Source organism: Lactuca sativa, chromosome 1 (genome assembly GCF_002870075.4).
Source record: "Lactuca sativa cultivar Salinas chromosome 1, Lsat_Salinas_v11, whole genome shotgun sequence".
In the NCBI taxonomy this organism is placed as follows: domain Eukaryota; kingdom Viridiplantae; phylum Streptophyta; class Magnoliopsida; order Asterales; family Asteraceae; genus Lactuca; species Lactuca sativa.
Window position 1 is genome coordinate 235,059,404 of NC_056623.2, and position 8,953 is coordinate 235,068,356.

An 8,953-nucleotide genomic window follows, 5' to 3' on the forward strand; every position below is an offset into this window, starting at 1 on the left:
CTCCAAGTAGTAGCTCAAGATTCTAATCCATTTCTTTACAATTAGACTCCTCTCACTTCTTCCCTTAAGCTTCCTCTCCTTTCTTCGATCCTACCAAACATCGAAACGTAATCTTATCACATCATATATTAAGAATCTAGAATAGGAACTTAAAAGAGTTAGTTAATGGATTTTACTTAAAGTAGAGCCATACGTTTTGACTCTCCCATCTCTTAGATCTCTTAGCACTACTAGAAAAAAGGCCTTTTACGACGCTCATTGCGCGTCGTAAAACGCTCAGACGACGCGCAAATGCGTGTCAAGGAAGGCCCTGTCATAAAGAGAGACGACGTGCTTTTGCGTGTCGTCTATAGACGACGCGCATTTACGACACGCATTTATGACGCGCATTTACGACGCGCGGTTACGACACACAATGCGTATCAAGGAAGGCCCTGTCATAAAGGAAGACGATACGCATTCGCGTGTCGTAACCTTACGACGCGCGTGTTAATGACACGCAATGCGTATCAAGAAAGCCTCTGTCAAGAAAGGCCATGTCATAAATGAAGATGACACGCATGTTTGCGTATCATAATTTTAAATGTTAAATTTTTTTTTTTTTATAGATTTACTAATTTTCAAATTAAATTTGCATTTAATGCCTCACAATATAAAATAAAATATCATATACAAAAAATCTAATCCATTTCATAAAATTTAATGTCTTACAATTCTATTTATTACAATATATAAATTTACATGATGTGTAGTGGAACAAACAATGAGATACGCATACAATGGAGATGGATAACAAGACATCAAAAAGGAAAAAGAAGGGCAAAAAAGTAAAATACGAGGCCACGCATGAGAAGCTCAGCTACTTTAGCAGCAACTGTGTTACGTGCAGCATCCTTGCTAGCCTGAGAATGAGATGCATATCAAAATATCAAAGTTGTTAAGTAACTAGTTCCTTTTGTTTACTTTCCCAAATATTTTTTAAACATCATTTATCCGTACAACACTCAAAGTAAGAAGACATACCTCACCCCTTATCAGCAATGGGTTTCTTCCCTCATCAATTAGGACATAATCAAGTTCATCAACTATTGCAAAATGCAATGGTTTTGGCCTGATAAACATTGTGCTATTATTAATCCAAGAGACGCTTCAAATGAAATCTGCCTTAGTAATTAGTATTAGTATGAAAAATGTGGTAATACCATCTCATAACAAGTTGCAATTACAGACGATAAAATCCCAACAAGCATCTACAGTGAAAACATATTAATCCAAGGGCAAATATGTAATTTTATATTCATGTCTAAAAAAAAGCATACCATGGAATAAGCAGCATACGGGAAGTCTGAAACTCCATAATGCAAACCATCAACAATAAAAGCAAAAGCATTCAAAGGCTGACTAGCACTCACAAACTTTTTTCACAAAATCAAAACGCATCAGAAATATATATATATATATATATATATATATATATATATATATATATATGTATATATATATATATATATATATATATATATATATTAACAACAAGGGTATTATAGGGAGTTTACCAAAACCCCGGTTCTAGCAATCGCCAATACTCCAATGTCCTTAGTGAACAGTGTGACTATGGAACCAAATGAAACTCCCAATATTGCAGCCAAAGTAACACCCATCACAAAACCAATCTAAAGAAAATAATAAAACATTAATTAACTTTTATAAAATAAAAACATCTTTATATATTATATAAACAAAATAATTATTAATTAACATTACAGTCAACACGAAGTATGTGATATCCTTCACAGATCTATAATTCCCTTTTGAAACCGAACTAGCAATCAACGCCTAAAACAAAACAAAACAAAAAAATGGTTAAGAATTCAACTAACTGACAAATAGTCAAACATTTTCCTTAAACTATATGTCAAGTCAAGTCAAAGTCAACATTTGGTGAATTTATACCTGACCAGATGCAGCCAACGCATCTGTAATAAGGGAAACTGCCAACCAAACTTGCAGACATATATGATGAAGCAGTAGAGTAGAGTACCTTGAGCATTTCATTTTGTGCTGTCAGCAACTGGTCCCGCCCTTGCAACTGTACCATACTCATCTTACCAGCAAGTATGTCTGCTTCTTTCCCGCCCAAGAAATTTGTTTTCTTTATTCATTTAAGAACCAAAACCCTAAAAAACATTATATAGAATTATAAAAACTTCAAGAAAAGTCAAAGGGAATAATACCTCAAGAATATGTAGACGTCAATTCACAGGCAATTCAGCATTTAACACAGCAGATTTTATACCAAACTGTCAAAAAATATATAAAAAGTTTTATTAAAATCTATAATAGGTAAAAAAAGATTAATTTAATGGGAAAAATAATACTTGCTCAAAGTTTTAGTCTAAAACTTGTGTCAATTGTATTTGTAAATATAAAGAGTTTCTTTTGAACAAGATCCAACTTCAAAATTGCAAGAATGTAAAGAAGCTTATCTCGATAACTACATTGTATCTAAATATAAAAGTAAAAGAAATAAATAAAGATTCAAGAAACTATAAAATGTATTAAAGAAATGCCCTAAAATAAGTTTGTTAAATAAGTATACAAGATTTTAGCTCTTAAGCTCTTACCCAAAATTGCTGAACATTTTTGGGGACAATTTCGTCCTTTCCATCACCAACTTCTGCTAAAGTAAGAATATAGGGATTGTGTAGATAAAGCTTCTTCAAGCTTTCAACATCATCACTGCAAAAATTTCATCAGAATTAATTGAATGAAGAAATTGCAGGGGTAGAAATGGAAATACCATCTTATAAGAAGTGATAATGACACAAACAAACCTTGAGGTAGCAGCCATGAGAAGGCATTGACATCTTTTAGGAATGTGAGTTTTGAGATCTTTGAGATTCTTTTCATATCCATATGTAAAAAGAAGATCTGCCTGATTTACTAACATGAATCAGTACTTTAATAAAGAGTATTATAAATGTTACAGAAAGAAAAGAATCCATACCTTATCAAGAATAATAATTGAAAGATAATCATGAACGGATTTTGCTTGAAGAACACCTGATGAAAGACATCTTTGGACACAAGCTGGAGTAGAAACAAAGATATAAGGAGGCCCTGACAATGCTGTCGCCTGAAAATTGGAAAACAAAAGCAAAAATTACCAATTTACCGTTGATCTTTATAATATTGAAGAACAGAATTGGATTTTGTATAAAAAATTTACAAAAACTAACCATTTCAGAGAAACTTGGTTCACCCGTTAACTGAAACTTTATTTGGCAACATCATTTTTGCAAGAGGAAGTAATGCCCCTTGAGAAATCAGAATTTGTCTCGGTTCTTCACCTTCTCCTGCAACATTTCCTAATGCTTATGCACACTGCTCTGCAACAGGCACTGAACTCTTTTTTGGATAACAATTACAAAATTAGAATTACGCCATTGAAGTGATATGAAAAAATCAAGAAATATTAAAAACTAAGTACTTAACACTAACCTCCAATTTGAGCAATGAGTAAAGGTAATGCAGGCAATTAAGCTCTTGTTTCTTTAGGTTTTCCAGCAGCTATGTTTGTAAGACACCAAGCTGCTTCAAGCAACTGTATTATGGATCCAGAATAAAAATTAAAACATATTAAAAAGGGTATGCTAAAAAGAAAGAAGGTCATTACTAATATTATTATTGTTTATTACCTGCTCATCATGGGAACTGCTCTGTAGATAAGAGGGGTATCAGATCTTCAACAAAATGGATATGAATGTGTAAAGCTTCCAGTCTTGACCAGCCTGCCCTTGTCCTGTGCACCATCCATAATAAAAAGAATCATAATTTGTTTTACGCATTTGCCCCTGTTCATAATCATATACCATTCAACTATTCTTGCCTTCACTTCATGAATAATATATTTATCTGTACGCATCTTTTGGAGACCTGTTCAAGTAATAGTTATTGGCAACCAATTTTTCCTGCATAACCCAATTATTAAAAATTAAAAAATAATAATAAATTTAAAAAGTACAATAATGCCCTTATTGATACGCACCAGATGAGACTGCACATTTGCCATCTTCTTTTCATCAAACTCATACTCTTTAACAGGTACTTTTGTAGCCTTTTAACATACAACAACAATACTAGTATCAAAAATGGATTACACAAGATGAGACAGGGGCCTTGATTTGATAATCAAATATTGCAATACTCAGTGAAGCAAATAATCAAACACTTAGTGGGCAGTAAAAACTTAATTGTGTTGATTGAAAAGAAGTTTAGGGACGTAAAGGAGAAGAGGAGAACCTGAATCAACGAATCTGGCATATGGTTAGATGTTTTTACCAGAGACGGTAACAATGGTACTCATAGAGAACAAGATTAAGAAGCAGACACTACATTGATTTTCTAGAAAGAAAATGGCAAACAGTTAGTAATTGATCCAAAATCAATAATCGGCACATCACCTGCACTCGAATTGATGACATCGTTAGCTTCCCGAAACTCCAGCGACACTGTTACTTGGCCTGGACTCCAGCGACTCATCTGACCTACACCACGACGACGTCAGTTGTACCAGCGACTCATCTAATCCCAAATCTGATCTTCAACCTTCGGTTTCTAATCTTCAACCTCGAACTTGAGCCCTATAGCTCCTCACAACCCCTTGACAACCTTTGAACGCCACCTCACACCCTCACTTGCAAATAAAAAAAGAAATAATAAGAAGGGAGAAGAAGGGTTGTGATCGAGCTAGAGGAAGAAAAGAGGAAGAATACGCACATCATTTCTTTCTTCTTTCTTCTTTCTTCTTTCTTCTTTTCGCTCTCCAACTCTGGCTATAAATACGAAAGCGCAAGAGATATTGAGAGGAGTGAGCGGGGTACTTCAAAATTTTGGGGGATTTTCCATGTTTCTAGTGGTGGCGGCTGCTAGGTTTTACAGAGAGTAGTAGGGGAGAAAATGAAAGAAGATATTACTATTTCAAATGTGTTATGTTTGATTAGGGTTTGCACATAGAAGGAAGTGAAAGTCGATCGGAGAAGAAGGGGTTTGCAGAGAGAAAGAAGGGAGAGAATGAAGTTGATTTGGCGGGTGTAGAGAGTAGAGAGGAAGAGGAAGCGGGTGTTCAAAATTTTGGGGGATTTAGTTTCCCCCCTGAGTCCCAGAAACGCGTGTTTATTAAAATTATAAAGCGACATTTGTAGAGGACGCCCTTTTTATTATAGGTGCCCTCCGTGTTTTTAATATTTTTACATCAGACACTAATTTAAGGGCACTCAGTAATGCGCGACCTAAATCCTTAAATTTTTTGAAGAGATGACACTTTTTTAATGTCGCTCTCTAATGCGTAACATAAATCAAAGAGCGTCGTGTTTTGCGCGTCGTAAAAGGTCTTTTTTCTAGTAGTGTAGGTAAACAGGGCAGCTTCATCTCCAATGCCCCTTCTCTTGGCAATAAAAGCAAATTGACTCTTTTGGAACAGCACATGAAACTACTTCAGACTTTGCCTTTCTCTTATAATCAAACCTTTTGATCATAGCATGCCTTTCGTTGCCATTGCCTATATCCATAGAGGTCTGGAAGGCAGATTCACCAATCAACTTTGCTTTTCCAGTGCGCTAAACCATTTCTGAATTAGCAGCAATAAGCATATAGGTGAGATCGATGAGGGTCACATCATGGTTCATCATATAGTACTCTCTTACGAACTTACTATATGAGTCAGTAAACGACTGAAGAACCCAGTCAACAGCCAGCTCCTCACAGACAACGGATCCCACCATTCTTAACCTATCAATGTGTGACTTCATCTCTAGGACGAGTGCACATACTGACTTTCCTTCTTCATGTTTACTTGCCAAAAGGGCTTGAGTGAGTTTGAACTTTTCACTCTTTTGAACTTGTGGGTTAGGGAGAGCAATAGGAGGAGGTGGAGGAAGTGAAGCATGATCTCGTGTTCCTTGATCGAATCGTGGAATATCATCTTCATGTGAAAAGCTTGTTCCACAGGATTTGGGAAGACCATAGTTGTCATACTTTGACATCTACAAAATGTGAGAAAAAATTAAAGTTTAGTTGATAAGAATCCTTGATGTGACACCCAAATGAAACATCGAGGCTAGGATCCAACACAATACTCTACAACCTAGAAGAGGGATGTCGTAATCTAGTTGCAGAACATTTGAAGGTAGGTAAATGACGATTTACCAATTTCCACCATGAAAAATGAAAAATTAATTTAAGGTTTAAATCTATTGAAAATTCCTAGATCTTTTGAGATTCATTGAACTTTTCAATGGCATGTTTAAATCTCGATATGCCCCTCGATTTGTGACTGGGATGCCGAGGATCACAAAACAGGGTGTGAATAACCATGCAAACTTACATGGTGCCCCCAAATGTTACAGTCACCTATTCGATGTGCCGGTTAACCACATACGCTCCACCGAACTATGACAGACAATGAGTCACCCTTTGCTACCTTTGCTTAGAACCATTTAGTGTGTCGGTTAACCACACACGCTCCACTGACGTCTTCGCAAGGGCACAAAGTGTAATTTCATGGAATTGCATCAATTCACTTTTTCCTAAAGTAACTAAGATTGGGAATTTTGTAAAGGTATTTAGTTACTTTTGTACTTCATTATACTTATAATGGAAGGTTTCTGTCGTATCCTGCCCGTTCGGCTAACGACCCTCCACTAGTCAAGAGTGCGGTGGGTAAGAGTGGATACCCATTCAATCGCCATTTTATAGGCAATTTCCTTAAACACCCCTTATAGACCAGCTTCGTGAATGAGGCCTACTAACGGTAAGACCGACTGTTTACTCATACATATATATAATACTAGACTTTTAATGTTATATATAATATAGGGTGTATTTTACACTTTTAAAATACTAGGTGGTCAAATTTAATAATTATACTTTTAATTTAATTAAATTGTAAACCAAAACTTTATGGATTTATTAAATCTCTTTTAATTATACACTTTAATGAATTAATAAAACCATAAGCGTGTGAATTGAACTTTTCAAAACAATACTTGGGTTTTAGAATTTAACATTTCTAAATTAAACTTTTAATCAACTTTTAAATTCCAAAACTTGAGGGCAAGTTTTGGAACTTTTCAAAACATGTGGGTTTAACTTATTTAAATTTCAAAAACAAAACTTTTAAGTTCAAATTTAAACTATAAAACCTAAAGGGATTAATTTGAAACTTTTCCAAACTTTATCAAGAATATTCTAGATCACATAATTCAAATAAGGCAATTAACAATTAATTGGTGGTTATCTAATTAGATCTAGTTCAAATTCTTGCAAGATAATGATCAAATAATTCAAATAATTTAACATTTATCAAATAAGGTAACTATTATCTAATTAGATGACCAAAATCTTTTATTTTGACAAAGATAATCATGAGGAATCAATGAAATTCGTATTTTATTAATTTTAAACAATTATGGCAATTATCTTAAGTCAAAATAGGTAAAAATCCAGAAATCTGCTCTAACTTGCCGAGTTCTTCTATGTACTCGCCGAGTCCACATTGGAAGTCGCCGAGTTCATTAGTCAGGGGGCCAAAAAATCAATTTTACAACAAGAATGAATGTACTAGGCATCAATACAATAGAAACCAATCAAGGTTCTGATACCACTGATGGGTTTTAGCCATAAGAACATCCTATGTGCTCATGCAAACCCTAATGCTTGGATCTAGGTTTCTCTATTGTACATGCAATTCATCCGAGACTTTAAACCCTAGATCTAGCATACTATTAATCATATTAACATAATAATGGGGTTTAGATCTTACCTTGATTGTTATGTAGCAATAACAATCTCAAATCCTCCTTGTAATGGCTTTAGAAGGCTTAGAGTCACAAGTGTCACTCCTCTAATGGCTCACCAACACCAAGAGCAAGAGGATGAAGAATAAGGAGAGAGGAGGCTGCCCAAAAACGTCCAGAAACCCTAGTGTAACTCTTAGCCACGTTTTTGGGGTTTAATGGTACTATATATACATGTAGGCTATTAGGGTTTTCAACTAGGAAACCCTAATTTGACTGCTTAAGCCCTAAGCAGCCCATGGACCCTTTTAGAATATCCCTTGGACGATTTCTAATGGGTTTCCCCATAGAATTCGTCCAACCTATTATTCCAAGGTGATTCATAGCCCAAATGCAATTATCTTATAATTACAGTTCCAGTCCCTTAAGTTTAATTAATCTCTTTTAGCCACAAAATTAATTATCAATTAATTCTTGACTAATATTAATTAAACAATATGATTTCTCCTTTAATATATTATTCTCATAATATATTAATAAATCATAATTAATCCTTTATCTTCATAATTCATCCTATCAAGTTGCTTTGGTGAAGGCAACCCAAAAGGACCATGCACCATCGGGTCAAGTACATACCAAAATAGTTATGGACTTAGACACTAATCCAACACAAACTTCTCCGAAACACCCTTCATTTCATGTAACAAGGAAAGGGCTAGAAGTAGTTTGGTGGTGAGATGGTTCTGAATGGTCAGATTCAGTATTGAATCAAGAGCACCGAGGATGTTGGTGAGCGTATCCTTTACTTACCCTACACAGCTTCTAAACACAACTCTATCGGTCTTCAACAAAGCAATCTCCTTCTCGGCTTGAGCTAGTTGAACTTTCTGAACTTCGATGGTAGAGGCTTGGCAAGCAATTTCGTCTTTTAAAGCACTCTCTTTTGCAATATCGACATGAAGTGAGTCCAGCCGAGAGGAAACTGAAATGATAAGAGAGGTATTTTCGGCTTGGATGGAGGAAAGAGCAGCTTCAAATTTCGTTTGTTCTTCCTGTAGTGACTTGGAAAGTGAATCTACTGAGGCTTCCACCTTGGAAGCATTTGTATCGACATGCCCTTTAAAAGAATCCAAGAAGATCCGTGTAGTACGAACAAC

At 35.2% G+C, this 8,953-nt stretch overlaps 1 long non-coding RNA gene across 1 annotated transcript; it reads right to left on the reverse strand.

Moving 5' to 3' along the window:
- Positions 1–736: 736 nt before the first annotated feature.
- Positions 737–4,715, reverse strand: LOC111920424 (uncharacterized). Its single transcript, XR_008229835.1, has 14 exons — positions 4,303–4,715; positions 4,049–4,117; positions 3,699–3,971; positions 3,502–3,604; positions 3,240–3,408; positions 2,835–3,136; positions 2,625–2,724; positions 2,235–2,300; positions 1,954–2,177; positions 1,765–1,836; positions 1,557–1,673; positions 1,203–1,415; positions 1,024–1,111; positions 737–902 (listed from the first exon to the last, which is right to left on the reverse strand). It is a non-coding gene; the product is annotated as an uncharacterized LOC111920424 (long non-coding RNA).
- Between the last annotated feature and the right edge of the window lie 4,238 nt (positions 4,716–8,953).